Source organism: Nicotiana attenuata, chromosome 1 (genome assembly GCF_001879085.1).
Source record: "Nicotiana attenuata strain UT chromosome 1, NIATTr2, whole genome shotgun sequence".
NCBI classification, from domain to species: Eukaryota; Viridiplantae; Streptophyta; class Magnoliopsida; order Solanales; family Solanaceae; genus Nicotiana; species Nicotiana attenuata.
In genome coordinates this window covers 64644190-64662126 of record NC_031989.1, presented here as the reverse complement: position 1 = coordinate 64662126, position 17937 = coordinate 64644190, and positions in this window count along the sequence as shown.

Genomic DNA, 17937 nt, shown 5'->3' with positions numbered 1-17937 from the left:
TCGCCAAATGACCCCAAAATGACCTACAGACTTCCAAATCCACATCCAGACGCGCTCCTAAGACCAAAATCACCATACGAAGCTATTCCCAAGCTTAGAATACCAAATGAACATCGATAACATTGAAATGCACTTCAACCCAAATTCATAAAATTCTTCCAAAGTATCAACTATTCCACAATAGGGGCCGAAACGCTCGCGGGTCATCCAAAACCCGATCCGAACATACGCCCAAGTCCAAAATTATCATATGGACCTGTTGGAACCTTCAAATTCCGATTCCGAGGTCGTTTACTCAAAAATCACACCTTAGCCAATTTTTTAGAAATTAAAGCTTCCGAAATGAGAATTTTCTTTCCAAATTAACTCGAAATTCAATTCCGGCTACGCGTACAAGTCATAATTCTGAGCACGTGATTTTTTTCCTATAAGAATTATTCCCAGAAATTCAAAACAAAAACATAAATATTATACTTTTATTATTTTTACAATTTTGTGGATGTTTGGGACATTTTGTGGTAATTGTTTGTATTTTCGTTGTGCATATTAACCATAAAAATATGAAAAAATATATTTGGCTTTTGCATTTAGGATTTAATTCCACATTTTAGGATTAATTAGTAGTAAAGTTACTTTAAAAATAAAGAAAATAGCAAAAGTTGGTTCTTTTGGCATTTATACTCTTAATTGTCTTGGTTTGCGTTTAATTAGGAATTATGATATTTGAAAATTAAATAATATAATTTTAGAAGTCAATTTAGGTTTTATTTGTTGATTTGGCATTTAATGAAATCAGAAAATATAAATACAAAAATAAAACAAAAGAAAAAGAAAAAAAAGAAAAGAAAAGGAAGTTATTAAAAAGAAAGAGGTCTTAGTAAGAGACCCGAATTGGGCCACTTCTTAGACCAAATGCCCAAATCCACTCCCAGAACCGGCCCACACCCGTCCCTTACCCGGTCCACCTCATGTGGAGTCAAAACAACGCCGTTTCGCATCGATAGATCCATGCCGTCCATTGCCCATAATCTAACGGCCCAGATTCGCTCAGGGGATTTAAATAAAAGTGTAATAAAATACTTTATACAATCAGAGACCAAATGTCATCCTCCTCGTACCCCCCTACCCCTCTCCGTCTCCGTCGCCGGCTCCACCCTAGCTCCGCCGCCGGAAATCGCCCACGGCGGCGGAGAACAACCAAACCTGCTCAAATTTACACCATAGCCTCGTCGTCGTCTCCCCATTCCATATCCATCATCAACTTCCTTCAAATCCCTGTCAAAAATCCCAAATCCTTGAAACCCGAGGCGCCGCCACCGCCGTGCACGGCGGCGCCGCTTCCCAAACCCTACCAAACTCACACCCTACACTCCCCTCACCCTCCTTTACCTAAACCACCGAACCTTTTCCCCCAAATCCAACCGGAATTTGTAAGATTTTAGATCTAGGGTCAGAAATTTTTTTTTTATCACTGTCCTGGGAATTCCATGAACTCGAGAGATTTTTAATTGATGTTATATGTTCTATTTTAACAAATAAAACGTATAACATTAATTAAAAATCAATTTCGAAGAACCAATCAAAATGAAGACCAAAACAGAGAGTGTTACTTCTTTTCTTTCTTTTATTCCTTCTTAATCCTTTTTCTTTTTCTGATTAAAACACTAAATGTCCTGATTAGTGTTAAATTTTTGCTTGATTTCTGATTCTGTTGGTTTAATTTTTGTTCATGCTTAGATCTGTTTTCATGAGTTTGTTTTTATAGTTAATCCTGGCTTATTTTCTGTTCTATTTTGATTTTTAGTTTAGTTTTGTTATGATTTGCTTTAATTTCAAAATCCTGGTGTGTTTGTTTGGACCCTGCTCGGGTATATTTGTTAGGATTGATTTAGGGTTCTAAATTGATGCTCATATTAAGCCAGTTTCAATTCATGATTCAATAGTGGTTGATTAATTCTTGTGTTAATTTTCTGTTGATTTTAGGATTACTATAGTACTTGTTGTTTTGAATTTTTAATTAGTTAATTCAAGTCCTAACTAGAGTTATTCGAATCCCTCAATTTAGATATTGAAACTGTTTGATTATAGCTGTACTAGGTTAGTAATTTTAGTTTGAGTTCAGGGGTAATTTGGGTACTTAGGGTTGCATAGAAAGGTTGTAGTTAATCTAGAACCCTCTAGAGTCTTCTAAATAGGGCCTTAGTTTAAATTTCAGCAATTGTAGGATAATAACTTGAGCAACAAGTCAGTAAATTAGGGACTATTGAATAAAATCTGAAATAAAAGAGGGGAAAAAGGTGTGAATGAGATCTAGAAGCTTCCCCTGAAGTTTACCTATAAAAGGCACCCCCCTTACCTTCTTTTACAAGTTGGAAGCTTTGAAAATCCCCCCCCCCCCACTCTCACAAGTCCTCATCAGCTCAAATTTGAATTTCGAATTCAAAAATTCTCTAGATCTAGATCTTCAAAAGCCAAAAACCAAAAAAGAAAACAAAAAAACAAAAAAAAGGTACTGTTTATTGCTTTTCTTTAGATCAATTGCCAGTTCCAGCTTGAAAATTCCTAGTATTTGATTGCTGAAACTCAGAAGTTGCTCTGGTTTGATTTTGAGTCAATTTGGGATTAGATCAAGGGTTGTTTTGGGTTGTTTTGTTGGTTGCTGTCGTCTGTCCTTTGTTCCTTGGTTATACTGGTGCAATTTGGTCTCCAATTGATTTTAAAGCTATGATACTGCTGATTTTTGGTGCTGTGATTTGCTATTGGGACTGCCGCTGACCTTCCTCTTTTCTTTGTTACTTTGAACTTCCAGGTACACTTCATGAATCCAACATAATGTAGATATCGAATTGCAATATGAAATGAAGTTTGTTGCACGATTTTGCTGGAGAGTTGGCTGTTTACTGTTTTATACTTGAATCTGTTCCTCGATTTAGCTAGTGTTTTTATTGTAGTTAAGTATGGACTGTATTGGACTGTTAAACTGTCGGATCTATGGACCGCATTGGGTTGAGGCAAAAGGAAAGTTCGCCCCGAACTGGCAGGGGCCATTTGTCGTAACCAGAGTGTTGTCCAATGGCGCATTATATTGACAGATGTGGAAGGAAAATGTGTAGAAACGGCTATCAACTCTGATGCAGTCAAGCGATACTATGTATGATTTTCTTTGTCTTAGTTTGTATTTGATTATTACTTGGCATGTTTTGAAGATTGGAATGATGAAGGCGTTTTGTTCTGCTATCCAAACACTTCATCCTTTGACCCCTTTTGAGCCTCGTTTATTTTCTTTCATACCCCCCTTTCGGAATCAGTAGCAAAGACCAGAAATACAAGCATGAAAGATAAGTCAAGGAAAAGAGAAGAAGAAAAATGAAAAGAAAGAAAAGGAAAAGAAGAAAAGAAATGCAAATAAGGAAAAGAAAAGAAGAAGATAAGTGAAAAAAGAAAAGAAAAGAAAAAAAGAGAAAAGGAAGAAGAGAAGAGAAAAAGAAAAGAAAGAAAAAAAGAGAAAAGGAAAAGAGAAAAGAAAAAAAAAAAGAAAAAAAAAAAAGAAAAGAAAAAGAAAGAAAAAGAAATGAAAAGAAAGAAAAAGAAAGTGGAAGAAAAGGAAGATCACAACAATGAAGTATTTTATGACCTGAACTACGTTCGACTTGATCCCGAAAGGGTACGTAGGCAGCCTCTCCCTGAGGTTCAGTCACACCAAAACAAAATCCCAAAAGTCCCAAGAAAGAAACTGGGGCAGAAGTTGTGTTGCTGTGAGAAATTTGATTCCGAAGTTGTAATTGTGAACCCTTGTTAAGTTGTTTTGAGCTTTTATACCCTTCTTTCTAACCCATCAAAGCTGCATTACGGTCCAAAGAAAGACCTTCTGATCAGTCTTCAAGAAGTGCCAGACGAGCAGTAAAGGTGATTCATGTCAGGGGAAACATTCCGGTACAAGAAGAAAATGATAAAAATGAGAGAGTCTTATCGGTGAAAACCTCACGGGCACCGTAAGGCGAAGGAGTTTTTCAGATAGGCAAACGAGACAAGTCTGTGGTCGGAAAAGCTGCTCAAGACATTGCAAGACGGCAAGGTTTGGGTTTGGGTGAAAATTAGGTTATGGAATCTGGAACAGCAAATGTGGCAATGAAGTTGATTGGTTGACAGACTGGGCCCGTTAATCCAAAATGCATGCATGCTCAATGGTACCAGCTGTCACTCAGATAGTCTTACTCTCTTGTTTCATTACAAATCACCGTTCGATTCACACTTTAACTCGAGCTTGCTCACTTTTCAGTGTCTACGTAGGTTCGTCTCACGACCGTTCATTCATCATTTATGCAACATTTCATCGTTCTTCGAATCTCCTCTATCTAGTTTCTAACCTCTATATTCTTTTTGTTTGATTTATCTTTTAAGATGTTTCAATGTCAGTTCTGTTCGAACAAAAGGGAGGAATGTCAAGGCTAACTACCAGCTTCCTAGTTTACAGCACAACAGGGCCAGAACATATCAAAGATGCAAAAGGCAAAGTAAATCATAAAGGACCAGTGAAGTTTCATCGGTGGATTAATTAGTAATTTGTGGGAAGAAGCGAAGTTTCAAATAGAGGATCATAAACACAAAAACAACAATATGGGATAGAACAGTTGGGTTACCAAGTCATGGGGTTGAAGTCAGTCAGGAAGTCAGAGCGATTCAAGGAAAGCCTAGGGAAACAAGCAGAGGCAGCAAGGATGCACCCAGCAAGAATGCCAGCAACTTAACCACCATTTTGTATTAACAAGGTATTTCTTTGATTGAAACAGGGGCAGAAGTTTGTTTGCCTCGGAGAAACCCGCCTAAGGAAAGGCAAACACCCAAACAGGTATGACTGGAAATTCTCAGGCCCTCCTGGAAAATGGGGGCTTATTTAAATGTCAAGACAATCATGAGTAGCACAATTTAGCATAAATGTACCCCAAAGGAGCATAAGTGGGTTTCAAAATTGGCATGTTTAAGATAGGATTCAATTAGAAGTTTTCAGGACCCTCCTGGATAATGGGGCGTATGTTTTAAGGTCGGTTTAGATAGCAAAATATAGTGGAAGTCTTACTTTTAGCTAGAGGATTGTCAGGACCCTCCTGGATAATGGGGAGTAGTTAAGACCTATTAGATAACAAATGTAGTGGGAGTAATACCTTTAGAAGATATAACTTAGGTTCGTAATTGTCAGGAGTTGTCAGGACCTCCCTGGATAATAGGACTTAGCTTTCAAATCTTATAATAGTTGGTAGAATAATTCAGTTTAACACTCACATCTGTGCCCAGCCACCAAACTGGGGCAGAAAATCTTCTTTGTTTGTCTATTTTGTTGAAATCAGGCGCCCACCTGGAGAACAAGGGGGAATACATTTCAAATATCAGCAATCAGGCGCCCACCTGGAGAACAAGGGAATACATTTCAAGTTCAGCAATCAGGCGCCCACCTAGAGAACAAGGGAAGTACAATTCAAATTTTAGCTTTCAAATTTTCAAATATTCTGTAACATGACGCGCCCAGCCACCAAACTGGGGCGAGAAATTTTCTTTGTTTGTCATTTTGTTGAAGTCAGGCGCCCACCTGGGAGAAAAGGGAATACGTTTTAAGTTCGGTAGTCAGGCGCCCACCTGGAGAACAAGGGAATACATTTCAAATTTCAGCAACCAGGCGCCCACCTGGAGAACAAGGGAATACTTTCCAAGATTCAGCAATCAGGCGCCCACCTGGAGAACAAGGGAAGTACAATTTTAGCTTTCAAGTTTAATTTGATATTTTGATAACATGATGTGCCTAGGACACCAAACTGGGGCAGAAAATTTTCTTTGTTTGTCTATTTTTTTAAAGTCAGGAGCCCACCTGGAGAACAAGGGAATACTTTTCAAGCTCAGCAGTCAGGCGCCCACCTGGAGAATAAGGGAATACATTTCAAGATTCAGCAGTCAGGCGCCCACCTGGAGAACAGGGGAATACTTTTCACGTTCAGCAATTAGGAGCCCACCTGGAGAACAAGGGAATACTTTCCAAGTTCAGCTATCAGGAGCCCACCTGGAGAACAAGGAATACATTTCAAGTGTCAGCAAATCAGGAGCCCGCCTGGAGAATAGAGCATGTATTTTCAATTCGGCAGTCAAGCATCACTCGGAGGAATAGCAAAATTTCATATCATAATTCAAGGCAACAACGCAAGAACGCCGTCGGAAGGATACAAGGCAACACAAGAGCCAAGTTTGAAGACATAGATAGGACCCTGTGTTTGTAATTCATAAATCATAGCTTAGGCTAGCTTCTTTTTATTTTGACACGTGTAATAAGGAGGTCAGCGAAGCAGTAGCAGCAAGCAACAGCAGTGAAATCACAGCTCCTAGTAGTCCCAGCTACCAAACCTTCCCGAACTACACTGACCGATTTCTTTTTAGCCAAGATATGTAGGCAACCCTTGAAGCAGGGTTCGGTCAGACAGTTTTCAAAAATGCTTCATACGGAGTATTCGAACGGGCAAAAATCGCTCGTTTCCGCTCACTTATCTTTGCACGGAAACTCTTCATGTTCCCGCAGCAAAGAGGGGCAGCTGTGAGCACGTGATTTTTGCCTATAAGAATTATTCCCAGAAATTCAAAACAAAAACATAAATATATTTACTTTTATTATTTTTACAATTTTCATGACATGATACATCGGGAAATTGAGGTCTATGTAGACGACGTGATCATAAAGTCGAGGAAGCAGTGTGACCATGTCAAGGACCTGAGGAAGTTTTTTCAGAGGCTCCGCAGGTACAACCTCAAGCTTAATCCAGTGAAGTGTGCATTTGGTGTCCCGTCTGGGAAACTCCTGAGGTTCGTGGTAAGTCGACGCGGTATTGAGTTAGACCCGTCCAAGATCAAAGCCATTCAAGAGCTACCGCCGCCAAAGAACAAAACAGAGGTGATGAGTTTGCTTGGAAGATTAAATTATATCAGCAGGTTCATTGCCCAGCTCACAACGACTTGTGAGCCCATCTTTAAGCTACTAAAGAAGGATGCTGCGGTCAGATGGACTGATGAATGTCAGGCAGCATTTGACAAGATTAAGGAGTATCTTGCCAATCCACCTGTGTTGGTCCCGCCTGAGCCGGGAAGACCCTTGATTCTTTTGACAGTTTTGGATAACTCTTTTGGCTATGTATTGGGGCAACATGACATCACGGGAAAGAAAGAGCAGGCAATTTATTACCTCAGCAAGAAGTTCACATCTTATGAGGTGAAGTACACTCAACTTGAGAAGACGTGTTGTGCCTTAACTTGGGTAGCACAGAAATTGAAACATTACTTGTCATCCTATACCAACTATCTCATCTCTCGATTGGACCCGTTAAAGTATACTTTTCAGAAGCCCATGCCCACAGGGAGGCTCGCAAAGTGGCAGATCTTGCTCACGGAATTTGACATTGTCTATGTGACCCGGACTGCAATGAAAGCACAAGCGTTGGCTGATCATCTGGCCGAGAATCCAGTTGATGAAGAATATGAACCTTTGAAGACATACTTCCCCGATGAAGAGGTAATGCATGTTGATGAATTAGAACAGGTCGAGAGGCCAGGATGGAAGCTTTTCTTTGATGGGGCTGCCAATAAAAAAGGCGTCGGGATAGGAGCAATACTTATTTCTGAGACAGGGCAACACTACCCTGTTACAGCTCAACTTCATTTCTATTGCACCAATAACATGGCTGAATACGAGGCGTGTATCTTGGGTTTGAGATTAGCTATAGACATGGGTGTCCAGGAAATCTTGGTCATGGGTGACTCGGATCTTCTGATGCACCAGATTCAGGGAGAATGGCAGACACGAGACTTGAAGCTCATACCGTACCGGCAGTGTTTGCATGAACTTTGCCAACGATTTCAATCAATAGATTTCAGGCATACTCCAAGGATTCATATTGAGGTTGCCGACGCTTTGGCTACTTTGGCGTCAATGTTGCATCATCCAGATAAGGCTTATGTGGACCCTTTGCAGATTCAGGTCCGCGATCAGCATGCCTATTGTAACATGGTGGAAGAAGAACTTGATGGTGAGCCGTGGTTCCATGATATCAAAGAATACCTCAGGATGGGAGTATATCCAACACAGGCCACAGGGGATCAAAAGAGGGCAATTCGACGCTTGGCAAGCGGATTTTTCTTCAGTGGAGGAGTGTTGTACAAAAGAACTCCAGATCTTGGTTTATTGAGATGCATAGATGCTAAACAGGCTACAGTTATCATGACCGAGGTACATGCGGGAGTTTGTGGACCGCATATAAGTGGATATGTACTGGCAAAGAAGATTCTCCGAGCAGGTTATTATTGGCTTACTATGGAACGGGATTGCATCAGTTTCGCACGCAAGTGTCATCAATGTCAAGTACATGGAGATTTGATTCATTCTCCACCATCTGAATTGCATACAATGTCGGCACCATGGCCTTTCGTTGCTTGGGGAATGGACGTCATTGGGCCGATCACGCCCGCAGCGTCAAATGGGCACAGGTTTATTCTGGTAGCCATTGATTATTTCACTAAGTGGGTTGAAGCAAAAACTTTCAAGTCTGTGACCAAGAAGGCAGTGGTCGATTTTGTGCATTCAAATATCATCTGTCGGTTCGGAATCCCGAAGGTAATCATCACGGACAATGGGGCCAATCTCAACGGTCATTTAATGGCAGAGACATGTCAGCAGTTTAAGATCACGCACCGTAATTCCTCCCCATATCGTCCTAAGGCGAATGGAGCGGTCGAAGCAGCTAACAAGAACATCAAGAAAATACTTCAGAAAATGGTGGAAGGGTCCAGGCAATGGCATGAGAAGTTACCTTTCGCTCTGTTAGGTTACCGCACTACTGTTCGCACTTCAGTAGGGGCGACTCCTTATTCACTGGTGTATGACACTGAGGCAGTAATACCCGCAGAAGTTGAAATACCTCCCTTCGGATTATCGCTGAGGCGGAAATTGATGATGTTGAATGGGTCAAAGTCCGTTTGGAATAGCTGAGTTTGATTGATGAAAAGAGATTGACAGCAGTATGTCACGGTCAGTTGTACCAACAGAGAATGGCAAGAGCATATAACAAGAAGGTGCGTCCACGGAAGTTTGAAGTAGGGCAATTGGTGCTGAGACGTATCTTACCTCATTGGGTTGAGGCAAAAGGAAAGTTCGCCCCGAACTGGCAGGGGCCATTTGTCGTAACCAGAGTGTTGTCCAATGGCGCATTATATTTGACAGATGTGGAAGGAAAATGTGTAGAAACGGCTATCAACTCTGATGCAGTCAAGCGATACTATGTATGATTTCTTTGTCTAGTTTGTATTTGATTATACTTGGCATGTTTTGAAGATTGGAATGATGAAGGCGTTTTGTTCTGCTATCCAAACACTTCATCCTTTGTTACCCCTTTTGAGCCTCGTTTATTTTCTTTCATACCCCTCTTTCGGAATCAGTAGCAAAGACCAGAAATACAAGCATGAAAGATAAGTCAAGGAAAAAGAGAAAAGAAGAAAAATGAAAAGAAAGAAAAGGAAAAGAAGAAAAGAAATGCAAATAAGGAAAAGAAAAGAAGAAGATAAGAGAAAAAAGAAAAGAAAGAAAAAAAAGAGAAAAGGAAGAAGAGAAGAGAAAAAGAAAAGAAAGAAAAAAAGAGAAAAGGAAAAGAGAAAAGAAAAAAAAAGAAAAGAAAAAAAAAGAAAAGAAAAAGAAAGAAAAAGAAATGAAAAGAAAGAAAAGAAAGTGGAAGAAAGGGAAGATCACAACAATGAAGTAATTTTATGACCTGAACTACGTTCGACTTGATCCCGAAAGGGTACGTAGGCAGCCTCTCCCTGAGGTTCAGTCACACCAAAACAAAATCCCAAAAGTCCCCAAGAAAGAAACTGGGGCAGAAGTTGTGGTTGCTGTGAGAAATTTGATTCCGAAAGTTGTAATTGTGAACCCTTGTTAAGTTGTTTTGAGCCTTTTATACCCTTCTTTCTAACCCCATCCAAAGTCTGCATTACGGTCCAAAGAAAGACCTTCTGATCAGTCTTCAAGAAGTGCCAAGACGAGCAAGTAAAGGTGATTCATGTCAGGGGAAACATTCCGGTACAAGAAGAAAATGATAAAAATGAGAGAGTCTTATCGGTGAAAACCCTCACGGGCACCGTAAGGCGAAGGTAAGTTTTTCATATAGGCAAACGAGACAAGTCTGTGGTCGAAAGCTGCTCAAGACATTGCAAGACGAGCAAGGTTTGGGTTTGGGTGAAAATCAGGTTATGAAAGTCTGGAACAACAAATGTGGCAATCGAAAGTTGATTGGTTGGACAGACTGGGCCGGTTAATCCAAAATGCATGGCATGCTCAATGGTACCAGCTGTTCCACTCAGATAAGTCTTATTCTCTTCTTTCTTCATTACAAATCATCCGTTCTCGGATTCTCTTTATCTTTAACCCTCGAGGTCATTGCATTTCATTCTTTCGAGGTCTATCTTTAAGATGTTTCAGTGTTAGTTCTGTTCGAAACAAAAGGGAGGAATGTCAAGGCTAACTACCAGCTTCCTAGTTGTACAGCACAACAGGGCCAGAACATATCAAAGATGTCAAAAGGCAAAGTAAGTCATAAAGGACCACTGGAAGTTTCATCGGTGGATTAATTAGATAATTGTGGGGAAGAAGCGAAGTTTCAAATAGAGGGATCATAAACACAAAAACAACAATATGGGATAGAACACTTGGGTTACCAAAGTCATGGGTTGAAGTCAGTCAGGAAGTCAGAGCGATTCAAGGAAAGCCTAGGGAAACAAGGCAGAGGCAGCAAGGATGCACCCAGCAAGAATGCCAGCAACTAACCACCATTTTGTATTAACAAGGTCTTTCTTTGATTGAAACAGGGGCAGAAGTTTTATTTGCCTCGGAGAAACCCGCCGTAAGGAAAGGCAACACCCAAACAGGTATGACTGGAAATTCTCAGGGCCCTCCTGGAAAATGGGGCTTAGTTTAAATGTCAAGACAATCATGAGTAGCACAATTTAGCATAAATGTACCCCAAAGGAGCATAAGTGGGTTTCAAAATTGGCTTGTTTAAGACAAGATTCAATTAGAAGTTTTTAGGACCCTCCTGGATAATGGGGCGTAGTTTTAAGGTCGGTTTAGATAGCAAAATATAGTGGAAGTCTTACTTTAGCTAGAGGATTGTCAGGACCCTCCTGGATAATGGGGAGTAGTTAAGACCTATTAGATAACAAATGTAGTGGGAGTAATACCTTTAGAAGATATAACTTAGGTTCGTAATTGTTAGGAGTTGTCAGGACCTCCCTGGATAATAGGACTTAGCTTTCAAATTCTTATAATAGTTGGTAGAATAATTCAGTTTAACACTCACATCTGTGCCCAGCCACCAAACTGGGGCAGAAAATCTTCTTTGTTTGTCTATTTTGTTGAAATCAGGCGCCCACCTGGAGAACAAGGGAATACATTTCAAATTTTAGCAACCAGGCACCCACCTGGAGAACAAGGGAATACATTTCAAATTTCAGCAATCAGGCGACAATCAGGCGCCCACCTGGAGAACAAGGGAATACATTTCAAATTTCAGCAACCAGGCGCCCACCTGGAGAACAAGGGAATACATTTCAAGATTCAGCAATCAGGCGCCCACCTGGAGAACAAGGGAATACTTTCCAAGTTTCAGCAATCAGGCGCCCACTTGGAGAACAAGGGAAGTACAATTTTTAGCTTTCAGGTTTTTGATATTTGATAACATGATGTGCCTAGCCACCAAACTGGGGCAGAAAATTTTCTTTGTTTGTCTATTTTGTTGAAGTCAGGAGCCCACCTGGAGAACAAGGGAATACTTTTCAAGCTCAGCACTCAGGCGCCCACCTGGAGAACAAGGGAATACATTTCAAGATTCAGCAGTCAGGTGCCCACCTGAACAAGGGAATACTTTTCAAGCTCAGCAGTCAGGCGCCCACCTGGAGAACAAGGGAATACATTTCAAGATTCAGCAGTCGGGCGTCCACCTAGAGAACAAGGGAATACTTTTCACGTTCAGCAATCAGGAGCCCACCTGGAGAACAAGGGAATACTTTCCAAGTTCAGCAATCAGGAGCCCACCTGGAGAACAAGGGAATACATTTCAAGTGTCAGCAATCAGGAGCCCGCCTGGAGAATAGAGGCATGTATTGCAATTCGGCAGTCAAGCATCACTCGGAGGAATAGCAAAATATTTCATATCATAATTCAAGGCAACAACGCAAGAACGCCGTCGGAAGGATACAAGGCAACACAAGAGCAAGTTTGAAGACATAGATAGGACCCTTGTTTGTAATTCATAAATCATAGCTTAGGCTAGCTTCTTTTTATTTTGACACCGTGTAATAAGGAGGTCAGCGAGCAGTAGCAGCAGCAACAGCAGTGAAATCACAGCTCCTGGTAGTCCCAGCTACCAAACCTTCCCGAACTACACTGACCTAATTCCTTTTTAGCCAAGGATATGTAGGCAACCCTTTGAAGCAGGGTTCAGTCAGACAGTATTCAAAAATGCTTCACACGGAGTATTCGAACGGGCAAAAATCGCTCGTTTCCGCTCACTTATCTTTGCACGGAAACTCTTCATGTTACCGAGCAAAGAGGGGCAGCTGTGAGCACGTGATTTTTGCCCTATAAGAATTATTCCCAGAAATTCAAAACAAAAACATAAATATTTTACTTTTATTATTTTTACAATTTTGTGGATGTTTAGGACATTTTGTGGTAATTGTTTGCATTTTCGTTGTGCATATTAACCATGAAAAATATGAAAAAATATATTTGGCTATTGCATTTAGGATTTAATTTCACATTTAGGATTAATTAGTAGTAAAGTTACTTTAAAAATAAAGAAAATAGCAAAAGTTGGTTCTTTTGGCATTTATACTCTTAATTGTCTTGGTTTGCGTTTAATTAGGAATTATGGTATTTGAAAATTAAATAATATAATTTTAGAAGTCAATTTAGGTTTTATTTGTTGATTTGGCATTTAATGAAATCAGAAAAATATAAATACAAAAATAAAACAAAAGAAAAAGAAGAAAAAAGAAAAGAAAAGGAAGTTATTAAAAAGAAAGAGGTCTTAGTAAGAGACCCGAATTGGGCCACTTCTTCTTAGCCCAAATGCCCAAATCCACTCCCAGAACCGGCCCACACCCGTCCCTTACCCGGTCCGCCTCATGTGGAGTCAAAACGACGCCGTTTCGCGTCGATAGATCCATGCCGTCCATTGCCCATAATCTAACGGCCCAGATTCGCTCAGGGGATTTAAAAAAAAGTGTAATAAAACACTTTATACAATCAGAGACCAAATGTCATCCTCCTCGTACCCCCCTACCCCTCTCCGTCTCCGTCGCCGGCTCCACCCTTGCTCCGCCGCCGAAAATCGCCCACGGCGTCGGAGAACAACCAAACCTGCTCAAATTTACACCATAGCCTCGTCGTCGTCTCCCCATTCCATATCCATCATCAACTTCCTTCAAATCCCTATCAAAAACCCCAAATCCTTGAAACCCTAGGCGCCGCCACCGCCGTGCACGGCGGCGCCGCTTCCCAAACACACCCTACACTCCCCTCACCCTCCTTTACCTAAACCACCAAACCTTTTCTCCCAAATCCAACCGGAATTTGTAAGATTTTAGATCTAGGGTCAGATAATTTTTTTTTATCACTGTCCTGGGAATTCCATGAACTCGAGAGATTTTTAATTGATGTTATTAATTAAAAATCAATTTCGAAGAACCAATCAAAATGAAGACCAAAACAGTGAGTGTTCCTTCTTTTCTTTCTTTTATTCCTTCTTAATCCTTTTTCTTTTTCTGATTAAAACACTAAATGTCCTGATTAGTTTTAAATTTTTGCTTGATTTCTGATTCTGTTGGTTTAATTTTTGTTCATGCTTAGATCTGTTTTCATGAGTTTGTTTTTATAGTTAATCCTGGCTTATTTTCTGTTCTATTTTGATTTTTAGTTTAGTTTTGTTATGATTTGCTTTAATTTCAAAATCCTGGTGTGTTTGTTTGGACCCTGCTCGGGTATATTTGTTAGGATTGATTTAGGGTTCTAAATTGATGCTCATATCAAGCCAGTTTCAATTCATGATACAATAGTGGTTGATTAATTCTTGTGTTAATTTTCTGTTGATTTTAGGATTACTATAGTACTTGTTGTTTTGGATTTTTAATTTAGTTAATTCAAGTCCTAACTAGAGTTATTCGAATCCCTATATTGAAACTGTTTGGTTATAGCTGTACTAGGTTAGTAATTTTAGTTTGAGTTCAGGGGTAATTTGGGTACTTAGAGTTGCATAGGAAGGCTGTAGTTAATCTAGAACCCTCTAGAGTCTTCTAAATAGGGCCTTAGTTTAAATTTCAGCAATTGTAGGGTAAAAACTTGAGCAACAAGTCAGTAAATTAGGGACTATTGAATAAAATCTGAAATAAAAGAGAGGAAAAGGTGTGAATGAGATCTAGAAGCTTCCCCCTGAAGTTTTCCTATAAAAGGCACCCCCCTTACCTTCTTTTACAAGTTGGAAGCTCTGAAATTCCCCCCCCCCCCACTCTCACAAGTCCTCATCAGCTCAAATTTGAATTTCGAATTCAAAAATTCTCTAGATCTAGATCTTCAAAAGCCAAAAACAAAACAAAAAAACAGAAAAACAAAAAAAAAGTACTGTTCTATTGCTTTTCTTTAGTATATTGCCAGTTCTAGCTTGAAAATTCCTAGTATTTGATTGCTGAAACTCAGAAGTTGCTCTGGTTTGATTTTGAGTCAATTTGGGATTAGATAAAGGGTTGTTTTTGGGTTGTTTTGTTGGCTGCTGTCGTCTGTCCTTTGTTCCTGGGTTATACTGGTGCAATTTGGTCTCCAATTGATTCTAAAGCTGTGATACTGCTGATTTTTGGTGCTGTGATTTGCTATTGGGACTGCCGCTGACCTTCCTCTTTTCTTTGTTACTTTGAACTTCCAGGTACACTTCATGAATCGAACATAATGTAGATATCGAATTGCAATATGAAATGAAGTTTGTTGCACGATTTTGCTGGAGAGTTGGCTGTTTACTGTTTTATACTTGAATCTGTTCCTCGATTTAGCTAGTGTTTTTATTGTAGATAAGTATGGACTGTATTGGACTGTTAAACTGTTGGATCTATGGCTATTCATTTATATTAGTCTAGAATAGTATGGTTTAATCTCTTGCGTTAATTTGATTTGTCTTGAGACTTAGAGGATTGTTGTATCAGTGAGTCCTTTTCCTTTTAGAGGATTGAGATCTAGTATAGTATAGTATAGTTAATATAGATCTAGCTCGTATATTCACTAGAGATTCAAGTTCAGTTTAAGAGGCTAGGTGAAAATTGAACCCGAAATAACATAAATTTTCCTGTTGATGCAGAATTGATATCTCCTGCGTTTTAAAATAGCTAGCTCTTTCAACTTGTTTACCATGCCCTTTTGAAGAAGTAAAACTTAAAACTCAGTTCATTTACACTTCGAAACCACAGCATATTTCAGTTCCACACGATCTGTTCTCAGTTAAGTTAATTAGGTAATGTTCATGGGCTACATGTTACCAGTCATTTATCACGTATTTTGTTTGTTTCGTGCTTCTCGTTTGGTAATGTGTGGTATGGGCTGTTGGATAAGAATTTCAAAATTGAAAAGAGATTAGGGCGTACTACATCGGGCCATTGATTTGTTAGGCCACTAGAGATTAAATTTGAATCTGTTAGGCCACTAGAGTTTAAACACAAACTATAATTTTATTTTACATGAGGGTTTGATCATAGAATAATAGATTTGATCTTTAATCATTACGTTTGCATGACATGGGTTACTGAAGATAACCATCGGATCAAGGGATTTGGGCCTAGAACCTAGTTTAATTGGGCTGGTACAAGGTTAAGAATGGCCATTTTTCTTTCCATGGGCCGTTTCAGGATTTGGCATGTCGACGGTTTAATTTGATCATTAAAATTCTGGGTGTGATAGTAGTAAATAATTTTGAAATACCAATTTGGGTTTTCGAGTTAAGTAGCGGGTTCAAATTAAAAGGTTTCTCCTTTTTTTTGAATCTAAACTTGAACTTGAGGCCCGGATTTTATAATATTAATTAGCTAAGGCTCTTTAGAGACAAAACCCAATAGAAAATTATAGTTTGCTTTAGGATGGCCTTTAAATAAAAATGAGACGAGCCTCGCCGGACAGAATATATAAATTGCGGGGCCCTCATTAATTGCTTATATCAAAATACTTAGAATTCGGGGCGTGCCGTTTAGTGAATTTCACGGCCCCCCGCAAAGATAATAACACGTTAGCCACTTTAGGCGCGCGTTTAATAATTTTACCTTCTTAAATACGGGTGTGCATTTCATGCAACCCAAATCCAAATCCCAAAACGTTGAATAAAAATGTGTTGAGGATCCGAGTGCATTTCATGTGACGTGATCCGAAAACACGTTCTTAAACGACGTTCACTTTCTTAAAATTTGACTAAAAGCGGTAAATAATACTAAAATTCCACTATAGGTTTTTAACATGTATAAAAATCAGATTTTAGCCAAATATAGCAGTTGAGCGACCGTGCTAGAACCACGGAACTCGGGAGTGCCTAACCCTACCACAAACACTACCAAAAGTCACCACAAACACTACCAAAAGTCTCTTATGATGCCACCACGTGCTAACAAGCCACAAACTTGAATGTGATACATAAGGAAACGAACTCTGGAAAGAACTACTCAACCCACATAACTAATTAAACAACCGAAAGGGTGTTATGAACCTTCCTCAGAAGATGCGGGGCAAAACACACAGGAATAGATATAGGGAACTGTGCTAAACATCACACTATTACGGCATGCAACCCGATCCACACATGATACCGTTGCGCGTGCAACCCGATCCAACCATGTTACCCGTGGCGGCATGCCACCCGATCCAAACAACATGCCCGTGGTGGCGTGCCACCCGACCCACATATAATAATCTATAAGGAAATACTTACCGAGTTAAAATGCTCATAACTATGAAATACCTGAATATCGACCACAAGCACGCCAAGTGCGTAATACCATCCCTGGGGAGACAGATAGCGCCATACGCTACAAACTCAAGCACGACTAAGGTGCGATATATGATCTGCATCTCGAGACCCATCCCGCTTACACAACACCATCGCTACGCGGAACCTTAATGCATGTGCAATTAATCAAGCCATCTTACAATACACACTGCTCAATAAAGTGTTACATGAAATAGCCGACGACGAAATAACATCCAACGTTCGAATACTCCTCCATAAGGAGTGCTATGCTGAATGAACACACCCGGGCTTGTGTAGAGCATACACCCACATTTGGACACATCAACGGACCTCAACCGATTCTGATCATACCATGCTTGGGCAAATAACCTCTCAAGGACCCCTAATGACCTATTCATGACAGATAAGAACAGCCGTCGAATTCGGAACAAACTTCCACAATTCATAACCAACTGAATAAAACGCCTTTCAGGCCTAAACTCTCACATTAGAGATAGTACCAAAAATCTCCACACTTGGTTTTAAATCATCAATCAATCAAGTGACTACATGTCACACTTATACGATCTTCCCGTGGGACACGCTTCCACGACCTTCTGCACCGGGTAACAAGTCTGCACATCCACACCACCGGCCACACTAATGATGTAAAGTAAATCAAGAATCCGCAATCAGTACGCAAAGCCTCTTACACAGGACACCGATCTCAGGTGACGCTAAAGACAATACCAGCTTTCTCTAACCATCTGAATCCTTTCTTGCTCACCGAGCTCGTGACATTATTGCCAACGCCAAACGGCAACCTTGATCCTCAACTTCCAATTCCCATGTCGCTCACTGCACCTAACATGCCAACACTCGACAGTAC